General features: G+C 34.5%; 1 protein-coding gene across 9 annotated transcripts in view; it reads left to right on the top strand.

Annotated features, from left to right (window-relative positions):
- The window catches only part of LOC105223294 (sodium/potassium-transporting ATPase subunit beta-2), a 104,504-nt gene that overhangs the window by 77,659 nt on the left and 10,612 nt on the right, over positions 1-16,233 (top strand). The gene's annotated exons all lie outside the window — the stretch shown is intronic.

Genomic DNA, 16,233 nt, shown 5'->3' with positions numbered 1-16,233 from the left:
AATCTTGTCTCCAATGTGATGGTGCATGAATTGTTCTTCCATGTCCACACGCAAACGCCTCAATGCGGCAAAATAGATCTCCTTATTGATCGTCTGACTTCCCGGAACAAATTCATGATGCACCAAATGCACGAATCTTGAAAAAACGTTTTTTTTTTGGTTTCGGCCGGTTTTTTTGCTTCCATTCAGATGATTGTTGACTTGTTTGGCTCATAAGCCAATGTCTCATCGGCAGTTATAATGCTCTTCATGAATGTGGGATTGGATTTCTTATGATCAAACATGTACAAAGAAACCTGTTTTCACGATATCTCGACCGTCTCAGAATTGCAGCTGCAGCCAATTTGAAAAATGTAAAATAAAGTTTTGAGAAAAACGCGTTTGAAGATTGAGCTGAACGGCTACATAGTAGTAAGCAATAACTAAAAAACTATTTGAGATATTGATTTAAAATTTTGGTATGTTGTTTTTAAAGGTATCAGCAATTGAAAGATGAATAATAAATATAATAAAGAATAAATTTTTTTTGAGATATCATCATTATATGGGCTATGAAATAAGGAATTATAAATACTTTATTAGAATTTTAAGCAAAATTCTATACATAAAAGGCAAACAATTTTTAATATTATTTTAAGCAAACATGCATAAAATTAAATTGTTTGCTTTTATAGCAATTTATTTTTAAATTTTTATATATTTTTATATAAAAAAAGGAACTTAAATCCCTTCAAGGATACACTTTAACTAACATAAATGCATAATTTCACCGCACCCACACTAACGCACACTCTGCATGCTGCTTTCTTTCATCACCATCACTTAAATTAAAATTCTATTGACTATCGCGAAATCCCCTTTCACAACTACTGGTGCCGCGGCAACTACATAAATGCAATCAGTAAAAACTGCATACTATGGCGACCTAAATCCCTTAAGGTCCTCAACGACAGCAACGTGACACCGGGAAGTACGTGACTTAGCGCTTGATTGCCTGAGGCTGTAATTTTTGTTACATACCAGCTATCTCATTGTTGTTGCTGACATTCGTTGGTTATCCGCGCGGTCTTTTGCGGCTGGTGGTACAACCTTCACAGCTGGTGTCTCTCGTCGGATATACGTGCATGTTTGCTTGCCTACGCGGCGCTAATGGGATTAAATGTGCTCATTATTGCCGGTTTACTTACGTCCGCAGGTGACTGCGACTATATACAATATATGGGGGAATACAATTAAAATATGTCGGCATATTAGATGAGGGCATGAGCAAAACAAAAGTAGAGTATTATAAACGCGGAAAAAATGTGGTCACTGTGAAAACTTTGTAAATGCAGTCACGTGATGTGAACGTGATTTTTTCGCGCATTTTTGCAACAGTTATGCGAACTTTTATATAATATAATGTTAAAATGAAAATCTTACGCTCCCCAATATTACAACGTTATATGTAATTCCATTGAAACCATAATTTTTTATAAAGGGTATTTTTGTCACTCAAAATTTTTACACCGCACAGCTTTTGCCAGTAATCATTCACTTTTCTGCTCACCAACGTTCATAAATTGCTTAGTTGGAAGTTTGCTGAGTTGCCATAAGGAAGCGGTAAATTGCAGCGCAATGCTGTTCGCAAAGGAAACGGAAATCAAACATAAAGCGCTATAAATTTCGTTGTTATCAGTGGTGCTTAATTTAAGTTTTAAGTTTCACAATAACTTCGTATATATTAAACGTTAGAATATCCGCCACAGATGTAGTTTTTATAGCATAAAAGGTATCATCTTGATTTAGATCAAACAGCTTGTATGACAGCTATATGCTATAGTAGTCTGATCTGAACAATGTATTCAAGAATTGAGAGTTATCTTGAATTACATTCTATACCACATTTTGTGGAGATATTTTGCCAAATAAAAAAGTTTTCCATACAAAGACTCGATTTTTAGCGGTCAGTTTGCATGGCAGATATATCTTATAGTGCTTCATTATCATCGGTTCCGACAAATGAACAGGTACTTCTAAGAGAAAAGACAATAATAAAATTACAGATTGAGATTTCAAATATTGAGTTACTATTTCGCGTGCATACATACAGAATGTCTATATCGTCTCAACGGATCATAACTGTGACAAATTCAAAAAGCTTTAAAAAATTCGGTTGTACTTTCTTTAGTCATAACTTCTTCTTTTTTACTGGCGTAGAACCGCTTACGCGGTTATAGCCCATCCCGTTAGTCGTTTCTTCTTTTCGCAAGTTGGCGCCAATTGGAGGTTGCAAGAGAATCCAGATCCTTCTCCACCTGGTTTCTCCAACGGAGTGGAGGTCTTCTCCTTCCTCTGCTTCCCCCTGCAAGTACTTCACTCGAAAACTCTTACGTCGACTAATCAGATGTTGTCATCGTCCAAGCCTCTGCACCATATAGCAGGACGGGAATAATGAGTGACTTATAGAGTTTTGTTTTTGTTCGTCGAGAGAGGACTTTACTTCTCAATTGCCTACTTAGTCCGAAATAGCACCTGTTGGCAAGAGATATTCTGCGTTGGAATTCAAGGCTGACGTTGTTGTTGGTGTTGAGGCTGGTTCCAAGATAGACGAAATTATCTACGACTTCGAAGCTATGACGGTCAACGGTGTTCGATGACATATCTCCTGTCATTCGTCTTACCTTCGTTCACCACCCATTTGCTTCACTATCTTATTCATTCTGGAGAAAGCAGAGCTAACGGCGCGGTTGTTACGGCCAATAATATCGATGTCAACGGCATACACCAGCAGTTGTACACTCTTATAGAATATTGTACCATCTCTATTCAATTCTGCAGCTCTTATTATTTATTCCAGGGGTAGATTGCAGAAATCGCTCCATAGGAAGTCGCCTTGTCTTAAGCGATTGGCTCGGAGAGGTGCTTCCCGATCCTGACGGAGCTTTTGGTGTTGCTCAACGTCAGTTTACACAGCTGTATTAGTTTTGCGGTGATACCAAATTCAGACATCGCGGCATAAAGGCAGCTCCTTTTCGTGCTGTCAAAAGCAGCTTTGAAATCGACGAAGAGGTGAAGCGTGTCAATTCCCTTTTCACAACTTTTTTCCAAGATTTTGGCGCATGGTGAATATCTGGTTAGTTGTTAATTTTCCAGGCCTAAGGCCACACTGATAAGGTCTAATCAGTTTGTTGACGGTGGGCTTTAATCTTTCACATAATACGCTCGATAGAACCTTATACGCGATGTTAAGGAGGCTTATCCCACGGTAGTCGGGGCAGATTGTGGGGTCTCCCTTTTTGTGGCTTGGGCAGAGCACATGCTTTCGTCCGACCATATTCTACAAAGAAGCTGATGCATGCTTTAGTCAACTTAATAGTGATTCAATATATTTTTTCTCTATAACCATCGGCAGAAATAAATAATCAAGAACTACACTCATTGAATCAATAATCAAGAACTACACCCGGTGATATTCTTCAGGACTACAAAAATAATATAAGCCATTCATCGATATGGTATATCTTAAAGAAGTTTTAACCTGATGGAACAAGCCACTGAATCTAGAAGCAAGTTATGTTGAATATATATTACTTGAGCTACAGAAAAAGTTTGTGTCAGTTCAGGTAGTAATCACTTGGTGCTAGGACCCTACTAAGTATATGATTATGCGTCTACTCCAATGTAGTAACAAAGATCCCAGAATCTTTGTCGATTCAATAACGTTGCCCCGATAGAACACAATTCATCTCCTTTTGGCCATTTATGGGCGATTTTCTCCTTCAGGTGATCTAATTCTTAACAAATAACGACGCCAACTGTATTTACTTGATATTGTCGTTAGCGCCTCCCTTTTCCTTGTGATACAGATCGATTTCGTTGGGATTCAGCTCGTGTGGCACCCGTACATCGTGCTTCGTTTTGTTTTCTTTTTTTATCGGTTGTTTTATTTATTGTTATCCATTGTCGATATTGTTCGCGTTTTAAGTACATATTCGTAAACAAATTAATGCTAGGTTGCAAAGTATATATAAAATTCAAAGCAATTTGGATAGTGTTAAAAATTATATTAAATAAAGTGCTGACGATATTCATATCATTGTAGTCTTTCATATTGTCAAAATTAATGTAACAAGAACTTTTCCCTGGTTGCAAATAAACTTGAAAATCTTTCCTAACAACGAAATCCCTTAAATTATGGTCTTTAGTTGCATAATCGCACGTGGTAACACACATATAATATCATTTTATACTTTCATTACATAAAATTATATATGCAAAAGTCTACATATCCTTCATAATCCAGCTGCAAACAACCGTTACATGGGAAACAGTAAAAAAATCTGTTTTCTATTTTATTTTTACATATTTTATGCACACGGTATGTGATATGTGCACTACAATGCTGTCTATTAAATAAATGGCGCCTATACGTATGCTATAAATAAATCATTTACTCATTAACGCCGTGCTTCAGCCACAACAATGTTGGCCTTAATGTCCTTTGTTATACAAAATAGTATGTATTTAAATACATTATCATTACTATATTTTAATTGTGTACACATGTAAGTGTATACTAACATATTTAATAATAAAATACATACAAAGGCACTTAATGATTAAAATGGGTGAACAATATGTTGGTGATGGTGCTTGAGAAACTATAGATAGACATGTGCTTGCATATATGTCTGTAGATTATGAAGATATTGAGTATAGGAGAGTGTAGTATATCAGTAAGTAAACTTTCATAGCGCTGCTGCCTGTATGTATGTACGTATACAGAGCTACCAGCTTGCACTGCCTTACGCTATTGTTGCGTGTAGTGTATAAATTGAAATAAAATAAATATATAGGGTACCGAGAGTACAAAAGAAATATTATATATTGAAATATATGAAATAATATAGAACACAATCGAAAAAATCAACAAACCACAAATGAATTGCACTCCATTGAAAGGCATACAATATTGCCTAGCCTCAAAGTGTATAGCGGAAATCAATCAATAAGGCAAGCAGTGCAGCAGTAATCAAATAAATGGTATACATTGAAATAAAGGGTGAATAAAGGATGTAGAAAAATATCATATTCGTTGCAAACAACTAACTAATAATCAATCACAACAAATCATGAGCGTAGATAAAACACAGTGGTGCTGTTTGTATAAATTTATATATTATACAAGTATGTACATATATGAGTGGTGCAAGTTTTAGGTTGTGTGTTAAGCTTTTGCCCTAAAAAATAATATCCAACATAAGTAAGCACTTTATTTTCAATATATACCGTAACTCTCATATTTCTTTCATCATGTATGTATATAACATGGAATTGTTTGATATTTTGCTTTAAGAAAGTAAAGCTACAACTTTAAAAGCGTGATATTCTCATACAAATTAAACCGCTTTACAAAAAAGTTCGGATAATTTTTCCATTTCTTTAAAGGTTATATCCAGTTCTATTTATACACCAAATGAATTGTGCTGCAGGATTGCATTTTTTGAGTTATGAATTTTGTGTTGCTCATACGACATGGTGTACTATATGAATACATTACTTTTGACATCGGATAAAGGAATGTTTCTATGTAACAAAAAATTCATATTTTTTTAGAATGTACATATATCGAAATATAATATTTTCGAATTTAAAGGTCAAAAAGATTATATTATAAAATTTTTATTGTAAAATATCAAAAATTTGAATGTCTAATACTATGTGGGAAAAGCAAAGTTATTAAGTCGCTCTTTAAATTGAAAATAAAAAGCTAAAAAATTCTTTCAAAAGTGAAACCTCAGATGGCGTCTACAAAGAAAATCGAATATAGAAATAACGAACACCCTAATATACACACATGCATATGTTTAGGCATATAAACCTAGAAAGAGAAACAATTGCAGCTACTCGTACAAAATAGACACGGATATTGGTCTATTTGTTATGCAAAACAAGCAATTAGCCAATGCAATGATATGTACATATATATATATGTGTATGTATGGTCATGTCAAGGTTATTGGTTTCTAATTATTGTTCAATTATCTCAGGTAGTATGATAAGACAGAAATTATTATAAATAAACTAACTTGTGGTCAATGTAACATCCACATTCAGTTTCAATAAGTTATTTCACTAGTCGTCGAAAACTCACTATCCACACAGTATTTTTATTATAGTCGTGTAACTATGTAGATGAAGAAGTAAACCAATTTAATCAATTTTAAAATTAAATGACTTACAACAGCCATGTTCGCTTAATTTTAAGAATCTACATATTAATGGCTAAATACGAAGTAAACTGAACGAGAAGTAGGAAAATTGTCATGTTTCCTACAAGATCTTAAGGAAAATAGAACTGCTTTTATAAATATGTATTTGTTACCATGCCTGTAGGCGTATTGGTGTGTGGTCATCAAGGACAATTCAGCTTTGATTATTTTCATAATTCGTTCCATATAAAACGTTTCTAGATCCGCCGTAGCACCAATTCTAGGTTTTAATGAAAGAAATTGACTACGGCAGAGTGCTATCGATATTGATATAACGGAATATCGTATCGAATCTCCTGAACTCTCAACTCCAGAAAGTTATGCTAAACGATTACTCGTAGGAATGTTTTTTGTTTTTCAGCTTTTAGTCTGTTTGCTCTTTCACTTATCGAAACTTTCTCTGGCTCAAAGAGCCGTTGATTTTTGCCGGCTGCGTCTTTTACTTCGAATGAACGTACTTATAAATGAATTTAATCTTTTTCAAAACTCATTAAAAAAATTCATTTGTTAGTTAAATGTGACTATAGAACCACAGTACTCGATTTCGGTCATTTTCAAACTTTTTTCACAGATAATAATTTAAAGATTAATGGAAATATTTTAGTCGGTTATCCGTGTGCTACTCCATGAATTATTAACCAGTGTTCTCAGAATAAAAGGACATTTTTTTTTAATATTTTGGTAGATACTAGTATGAAATAATACAAAATATTTACTTAAATTTAAAAATTAAATACTTTTTCCAATGATAGGATTTCTAAGTGCCATTTTTAATTAGTAATGATCTGCAATTTTTTTTTCATTGTATTCAGTAATGTTTACAATTTCGTCATGGAAAGTTATGCGCAAGAACAACGTTGCCAATTTTTCAATCTTATTATGAAAAAAACGTCCTCAAATTGCAACTTTTTCATGCGCTTTTGACTTTTTATGTTAGTAATAATCGTCCACCTGTGCTCGCTATTCGTCGTATATTTTCTTTACATAATGTTCAAGTGTCAATAAGACAAGAATCGTTCGAAGTAATGAAAGCATTGCTGGCCTTCATTCGAAATAAAGCTGGTGAAACCGCTGTTGTCTATGGAGAGCGGTATAGGTCGGTGATAACCAACTTTTTATGCCCGGAAGAAGCTGATTTTGACAACATCAGGTTCAAACAAGGCGGGGCTACTTCTCACACAGCACGTGCAACAATTTAATTATTCCAAGACAATCTTAGAGATTGGATTATTTCAAGAAATTGTGACGTTGAATGGCCTCTGAGGCGTTGTGATTATATACCGTTAGACTACTACTTGCGAGGTTATTTGAAGTCATTGGTCTTTACCAATAAACCAGACGCTTGCCAAGCTTTTGATGTCAATATCGAACGTGTTATACATAACATACGACTTGATTTAGTGCAAAAAGTACTCGAAAATTGGGTTCACCGAAATCGCTGCGGCAAAAGAAGTCGTGAAGGCCATTTGAATGATGGTATATTGACAACCTAATTGTATCAATTGTACTTCACATAAATTAAAAAATAATTAGTGTCTGTTTTTTTTTAAGAAATCATATCACTCTTATTGGAAAACCCTGTACAAAACGTATAAATTATGTAAGAACTGTTTTGAATATACTTATACGGCAACAAAAAATGAGCTAAATATTCAGTAAAGTAATCAAAAAGATTGATATTCGAAAAATTAGAGCACCCTTAAACAAAGAACAAACCAAAAATGGTTATAGGTTATTTAAGCTTTAATTTGAGAGTAATACTTCAGAAGGGCGTATAAGCAACAGTCTCCACTAACAAAATACTTTGCTAACAGTGGAGAATAGTAAACGAATAGTTTTTAAGGGGAATCTTAAGTATGTACTAGGATTACTCACTTGTGTAACATATGCAATAATAATGACCACAAACTTTGCGATACCCAGAAACATTGCAACTATTAAGAGCGCACGGTCGACGCTGCCCCTAAATAACAATCAGCACTTGGGCGTATGAATAGTTAGCGTAGTTGGGTGTATGTAAGGAACTTTCTGCGAAATGTGGTCCATTATATATATATACCATACATATAATTTTCTACTATATAATATATGTGTTTCTATATAGTGTGTGGACGCACAGCAATCGCCGGCTAAAGTACCCAAATCAACTGAAACATGCATGAAATGAAGTTGTCGCTGGAATTCGGTCGAATTGCCACAGCAGATAAGCGTAATATACAAGCAGATGATGTGTTGTATGTGATATATATATATATATATTTCATAGCATAGATGTCTGTGCAAGTTAGAACAGTGAAAATACGTATATATTTCAACTTGTGTGCTGAAGTGTCACGTTTGCTTGCAAAGTTTAAGATTTTCTGCTTTTTGCGGTTTTTGTGGCAAACGCTATAAGATTTTCTGTGGGTGCCGTTTGGCCATAAGTGAAATTCAATTAAGTTTAAGCGGTTTGTGGTAAAACTCGGTAGCATGTACTACACTGATTGAAATGTTATGTAAGAGATAGTAGTTTACAGCTTAAAATGCAAGAAAAGCTTTACAATTTCATGGTATATATCGTCCCTTAAAATGCAAAATAACGTATAGTCAAAAATTCGGAATTGAGTGTTTCATTGAGTACGATTTACTACTTCAAATTACATATATATGTACAAGTATATATGTCCAAGATTTTAAGGTCCTGCTAACAGATATAAACCTGTTTTAACAAATATTTAAATTTTGTTTTACTCATGTTCCATTTATAGCGTGTTTTATTTTTCCCCTGTAAATTTCAGAAAATATTGTTACGTTATTTCGAATTAAAGGTGACGATATATTTATGAAAATAAGTTAAGAATATCAGAAAATAACTGAAGTAAACTTGAAAGTGGATATATGAATACTTGATAAAAAAAAGTATTATAATTTATTTATATTTTATTGACAAGATTTCCAACACATTCAGTGGCCTTTTACATATTTTGAAAACCAATATATTTTTAATATTATGTTATCATTTTAAGGTGGTCGTAACTCCCGCTGATTGAAGAATGCTGCGACATGAATTAAAGGTTGTTAAAATATAATTAAAGGGTATTGCTCGAATCGAACTTTTTTATTTTTTTTTTTGAGTGACAAAAAGCAATTGATATTTTTATCATCAATTTTTGTAAAGATTCAAAGTATAATATTTTAATATTATATTTTCAAAAGAAGGATGAAAAAAAGGGCTCGTTCTTCCCGTCACGAATGTTAGCCTTCTTTTTCTTTACTGGCGTAGACGCCAATTGGATATTCCAAGCGAAGCCAGGTCCTTTTCCACCTGGTCCTTCCAACGGAGTGGAGGTTTTCCTCTTCCTTTGCTTCCCCCGACGTGTACTGCGGCGAATATTTTCAGAGCTGGAGTGTTTTCGTCCATTCGGACCACATGGCCTAGCCAGCATAGTCTTTTAATTTGCTGAACTATGTCAATCTCCTCGAATATCTCATACAGTTCAACGTTCCATAGAATGCGATATGTTAGCCTTGCAGTCAATTGTAATAAAAAAATGACGTATTCTTGTTCACTACAAATGTCATTATCGTATGAACCAACAAAATCGAAAAAATAAAGATCGAATTTTCATTTATTTTTTTATTATACATATTTTCAAGTGTTACAGTATTTGTTGGTTTATATAATAGATCGATTTTATTTTGAAAAATCATTTAGGGGAGAAAATTTTAAATATCTAGAGTATCGAAACATGGAAAAAATTCTAACTGAAACCTCTAGACTAAAATACCTCCTTAAAAACATATGCGATGTAAAGTATTTTTCTAAACTTCTCATCTCACTACTTTTCCAAAAAGTCTATCAACTTTAGATTGCCCTTGGATTCACAGAGAAATTATATTTTCCACAATTATTACACTTTTACTGCTTTATTAATAATGCAATGATGCAATTATTGAAAAAGCTTTGTACAAAGTATCACACTTTTGCTAGAGGCATAGCTGTCAATAAATAACGTGAACTTTTGACCCAACTCTTACCTAAATGCACAAAATTGGTTTATTTGGAGTTCTAAACTCCTTTACATTAATCACTTAGGCCAAAAATTTGGTTTCACACAGTATCGTAGTTTAGGTTGAGAGCCGTTCAATCTTTTCTGGAGCATCGTTATTCTGAGCCAAGTCTTTATACGGTGTAAAGAGGAAAAGGCTGTCAAAGTGCGAAACGTGAAGAAGAATAGGAGTTTTCGGATAAATATCCTTATCGTAAGTGCTGAGGGTTTCTAAGGCAGAGAGCACTTATGTTCTCGTAGTCATTAGCATCTTCCATTGCTGTTGTCAAAGCGTTACTTCTGCTTTGAGTTTCGACTTTTGTAGTTCTTTGTTTAAAGGCAAGATTTTCCCAAAACGTTTAACAAGGCATTCAATAAGTACAGTTATATCTTTTCGTTCTAAGTTTCGGTTAAATGGAAATAATGTATGACTTTTAACTTTTCGATATGCGCGTTCTGGCGTTCTCCTGATGGAACACAATTTCTTTTCTATTGGTTAAAACTAGTAGATTTGGGGATTGTTTCCTTCAGCCGTTACAATTGTTGACAGTGCAAATCCAAACTAAGAATTGGCGGTAGAGGCCAGATCACAGTAAATAATTAAGTGCCAATCCCATTAAACACATAGCAATACTTTCCTGGCCAACATTCCTAGCTTAGCCACCATTTCGGGCATCTCATCACGATTCGACCATGACCATTTCATTTAAAATAACCCACTTTTCTTCACTAGTAACAATACCCTTTAGTTCATGAGGATTTTTTGTCTTAACTCGCGCATAACCCTCAAATTTATTTTCTGGGCATACGAATTAGTGGATTATTCTATTATTTTATGAATACTTTCGTATATGTATTTTTGAATCAAAATTACGTCTTAATCGGCTAAACCAAAATTATGCGCAGTTGGCTCGTACTATTCATATTTTTGGCCGACTGGTTGGCGTTTTCTCGTTTAGAGAAGAAAAACTACAACATATTTGCTGGTGTCCCCTTTGACGCTTATTTAAACAATAATGAGCCAAATAATCACAAAACTTTCTTAAAAAATGTTTGTATATAAAATTGTATCTTTCTAACATCCAATCGCATTATACAAAGTGACATACAGATTACTAATGTCGTCTATTGGGAAACATATAGAATTTATTTTTACTAGACCTTATGTGAGTTAAAGGCTGGTTAATAATGTTTGCATATATTCCTTAATCTTAACTAGTACTTCTTGAAGTGTTTATACGTAGACATAATATTAAAGATGTGTGACCAAAAATTCAAGGCAATCTAATGTGTTCACCCACCCAAGTGTATTCATACATTTCCTCTATTATATCTATTCTGTTATATGACAATAAATGCCTCAGAGCATACTCAAAAAATGTGTGCAAGCTTATTTCGACTACTAAAATAAAAATAAATATTGACCAACCAACTGTGGTCAGCAGGACAAACAATGGCAAAATTTATTTTTCAAATTCAAGCGAAAAATAAAGAGTGTGCGCTGGCAATTTGATTGCTTACCAAAAAAAAAAATCACATAACAAGAACGTGGGGGAACAATTGAGACAAGAAATTGCATTGAGAATACATAGAAATAGTAAAATATTAGAACGGGATTCCAAGAAAATACGTGAGCTGGCGAATATAGCAGCAAAATACAAGGATTTGATTTTCAATTGCTTGACAATGTTCTACACTGTTCAGTAAATATACAGATATACACACAATAGTTTTGTGCAGCAGCTTGCGTATAAATATATCGCACTATTTTTATATTTAACTGTATGTGCACGCATGTACATCTTCTGTTTGGCACACGCCTTCAGCTGCGTGCAAGCAACTATGTACGCTTTGCATACTCCAGGGCGTATGAGCAACTTTTTACATGTCACATTGTGCTGGTCGCTTCTCATCGCCGTGGGCATTTCACTCCAACTATCACACGTTTGTATTTGTGTGTATACATATGCAGAACTGTAAGCGTGTAGGTGTTTATTGTTGATGTTTGCTCACTGCAATTGTCACATTAAATGCTTCAAGGCTACTGCTATTTGATTGTATTGTACACACATAATACTTTTACAGTTGTATATCCATGCGTGCATGTGTGTATGTGTGTTTTTGTATTTTATTTGTGCGCTTAAAAACAACGAAAAGCACTTGTGGCAAGCAATAAAGAGTATGAGGAGAAGTAGTAGAAATTTCCTTGCAGCAGCAAACACTTGTCACTCACTCAAGTATGTACCGTAGAAATTAGGGTGAGTCAGAAACCAACGATTATTTTTTCACTTTATAGATATGCATTTTTCTTTCCAACAATACGTAAGAAATAGTAAATTAAGAAGCGAAAGACTTTCCTATGACTATGAGGAGCTCATACTTTTACTGAATATTAAGAGAAAATCTTTTTTGGAGTATAAAAACTTTCGATTTTTTACCTACCCTAATAAACGTACACGTACACATCTATCAGTTTTGTGTGTGAGAACCATTTCTGTACTTATAACAAAAATTATAAATAAGAAAAGTTTTCCCACTGTGTTCACAGTACACAGTACACTTAAATTGAAAATTATACGCACATAAGCGCTTGTAGGTATAATTTTGTGCTCAACTTTTCTTCGCACTTGTTGTATGAAATTCATTTTATAATACATGCAACAAATGTATGTACATGCATATACCACAAAAATATGTATTTATAGTTGCTATACAAATAATTCCTTTCTTCAGCTGGTCTGCCACGAAAATACACTTGTATATATGTATGTATACATACATATGTCTATACATACATATATTACATATAACTTACATATAATCACATCTTGTATTCTACTTAACCATTGTGCCAGTTTTATTCGCATTTCTTTGCTCATTATTGTTTGCTTTATTATTACTTGTTCCACTTAAGTATGTGAGGTATTGTTTGTGGTTGGCATTTAATTTTCATCAGCGTGAAAATGAACGTTGTTGTCGCGCTTCCGTTTCCGCTTCCGTTACCATTTGGCTACTTGATGTTGGTAAAAATACATAATTGCATAAAACCATACAAGCACATAGTATAAGTACGTTTATATATAGTCAATTAAGAGATCTTGCTTAAAGAACAGCTTGTTTTTGAAGTTTTAAATTTGTTCTCATGCAATGTGTTACTACAGAGTATAATAGTTTTGTTCACTGAAGGTTCTTTATAGCCACTTAATCTAAACGAAATAGATATCGAGTTGTAAAAATCAAATTGATCAGGAACATGCTGTAATTTGAGTAGAAATTGATATTTTTTAATGCAACTTGGTACAAATGTTTCCGAGGCTGAGGAGGTTGATACTGTGCATACGCCAGTAGTTTAGTAAAACGAATTGCATTAGGGATTTTGGATTTTGAACAAATGCTTCTAGCATTTTCGTATGAGAATCACACCAGTCCCCATAAAATAGTTATGTTGGAAACTACGAGTGCGATAACTTACCATATAAATTAAATTCAAATATTTTTCGCATCCAATATTATCGTGATATTCTTATATTGCATTGTGAAAAAGTAAGAAAAGAGTAGAAAACTACGCCTTCTTCCCCATATCTCAAAATTTTAAATTCCACTTGATTATTTCCCTATATAGTATATATGTATGTATGTATTAAGTCAAACGCACAAATAGGGCTTCTAAGGGTTTATTGGTACAGTTCACCAATGGATCTGAATTAGTATAATAATATAATAAGTATGTGAAACAAATACAACAAAGTTATTTTCTCAAAATCAACGTGATCAATTTAGCAATGATAAATATCTAAAATATGTGAATAAACTTTCGGAAGCGAAAAGCGGTTCCACCATTGCCTAAAAGTAATAGAAGGAAGGTATCAAAGTAGATGGGATAGTCATATGATGGTAGATTACTGCTGGACATTAAAAAGATAAGAAATATCATTTGGACTTTCTACATTTTTCTCGTTGTTTACTCAAATACAAGGTGCGTTCCAAAGTAAACAGGACTTAAAAAAAAACACAACAAATGGTTTATTCGGCAAAGTAGTCTTCCTCTGCTACAATACAGCTTTTTGCATGGTCCAACAGCATGTCGAATGAGTGTTTTAGCTCGTTGGCCGGTATGGCCACCAGTATGCCGGTGCAAGCCTTTTGAATGGCCTCTACGTCTGCATAACGCTCTACTTTCATGGGCAAATGCATTTTTCCGAAAAGGGAGAAGTCGCACGGTGCCATATCAGGTGAATACGGATAGTGATGTAATTTTTGCTCAAATAATCGTTCTTCGGTTGTTAGATTCTGAGCAATTTTCAAGTCAATTTGTGCGGAACAAACCGTGCACACACCTTGCGTAAGCCCAAATTTTCGTTCAAAATGCGATAAATCGATGTTTTGGAGATGTTCAATTTCATATCCATGAATTTCAATGATTTCGGCTGATTTTTGATGAATTCACGCACAGTTTCGATAGAATTTCGGGTGATCACGGATTTTGATAGGCCACATGTTGATCGTTAAAAGAAAGCAAACCTTACTAAGCCAGTTTTAGTTTTATGAACTGTAGGCACAAATATATCCAAAGTCTATCTTATATTATTTATATATCTATGGCAATAAAACCACTGTAGACCGGTGTTACTGTAAAAGCAACATAAAAAAATTACGATATAAAATTATTACATCCCACCGAACTGGCGGGAGTTGAAATTAAGCGCCTTTGCAAATTTGTATTGGCTTTTAAGCGTTTTGTCAGTCTGTAAGTCCGAACACAGGAGTTCTTATTTTCTATGGCTTCGCAAAGAACTACATACACCAGTCCACGTGTGATCATCTATCAGCCGTCTAACCTAACCTATAGGGTTTGTCCGAATATAGGATTGAGGCGATTTAAAAAAAAATTATTCAATCAATCGTTACAATTCTTTAAAAACTTTCAAAACAGGCAGCTTCTGCGTCAATGCAGCACTGCCAGCGCGAATTCCAAGCATTGTAGGCGTCACGAAAGGCATTCGCCGAAATAGCCTTGAGGGTCGAGGTGCATGCTGCTTGGATCCCCTCTTTCGTCTCAAAATGCTTGGCTTCCATCGGCCTTTTCAGGCAACGAAACAAAAAATTAGAATACCGGTCCTGGTTAGGTAGCTGTTCACAAGAAAGGCGGTGTGAGCCGGGGCGTTGTCGCGGTACAACTTCCATTCGGCTGCGATGTCTTGTCAGATCTTGAGTGTCTTGAGGACTTTCACGTAAAACTTGGCGTTGACGATTTGTCCAGGAGAAACATATTCAGGGTGGACGATGCCTTTGAAGTCAAAAAAGACAATGAGCATCGTTTTCATTTTGGATTTGCTCATTCATCAGCGACCTCTTTCCGGCCCTCCAAAAAGACCTAGTGCAACCGAAACACACCACTTTTTGCTAAAGCAACATCTGAGTTGCTTGATCATATCAGACGTCTCTGTCGCAGTCGCTTGCACCACTCACAGAAACATTTCGCGCGAAAATGTTTGTCCTGACTCTCCAGTTACTCGAAGACAACTTACCAGGCACTCTTTCGTTAGCTATCAACGCCCTCTTCCAAATCCAGTCGGTGCGCGCACGCTCAAAAGTACAGTCGCGACGAAAGAAAATCAATCCTATTACTTTCCGGACAAATCCTGTATAACATTAGATGAGTGTAATTTTTGTTTGCACGCGCATACTTCGTTGTACAAAAAACTAAATGAAGTGGTGTTTCGAAAATTCCGTTCATGTCGTTCGTATAAAAATTTACGTAGTCCACATACTTACTTAGAGAAAGTATTCGCTCTTACAAATTTCAATTGACACTCAACCGTAAAAACCACTTTTTCAAAGGATGTATTTGTTTGTTTTTTCTGAGGATGTATTTGTTTTAGGGACGTTATTTTTTTAATTGAAATAAATTCGTGTTTCAAAGCTTCTTTCGTTTCGCCCGTGGTCAAAAT

Source organism: Bactrocera dorsalis, chromosome 1, assembly GCF_023373825.1.
Source record: "Bactrocera dorsalis isolate Fly_Bdor chromosome 1, ASM2337382v1, whole genome shotgun sequence".
Classification (NCBI taxonomy): Eukaryota; Metazoa; Arthropoda; class Insecta; order Diptera; family Tephritidae; genus Bactrocera; species Bactrocera dorsalis.
Note: the sequence above shows the minus strand (reverse complement) of the source record. Positions and strands in the feature narration are given on the sequence as shown.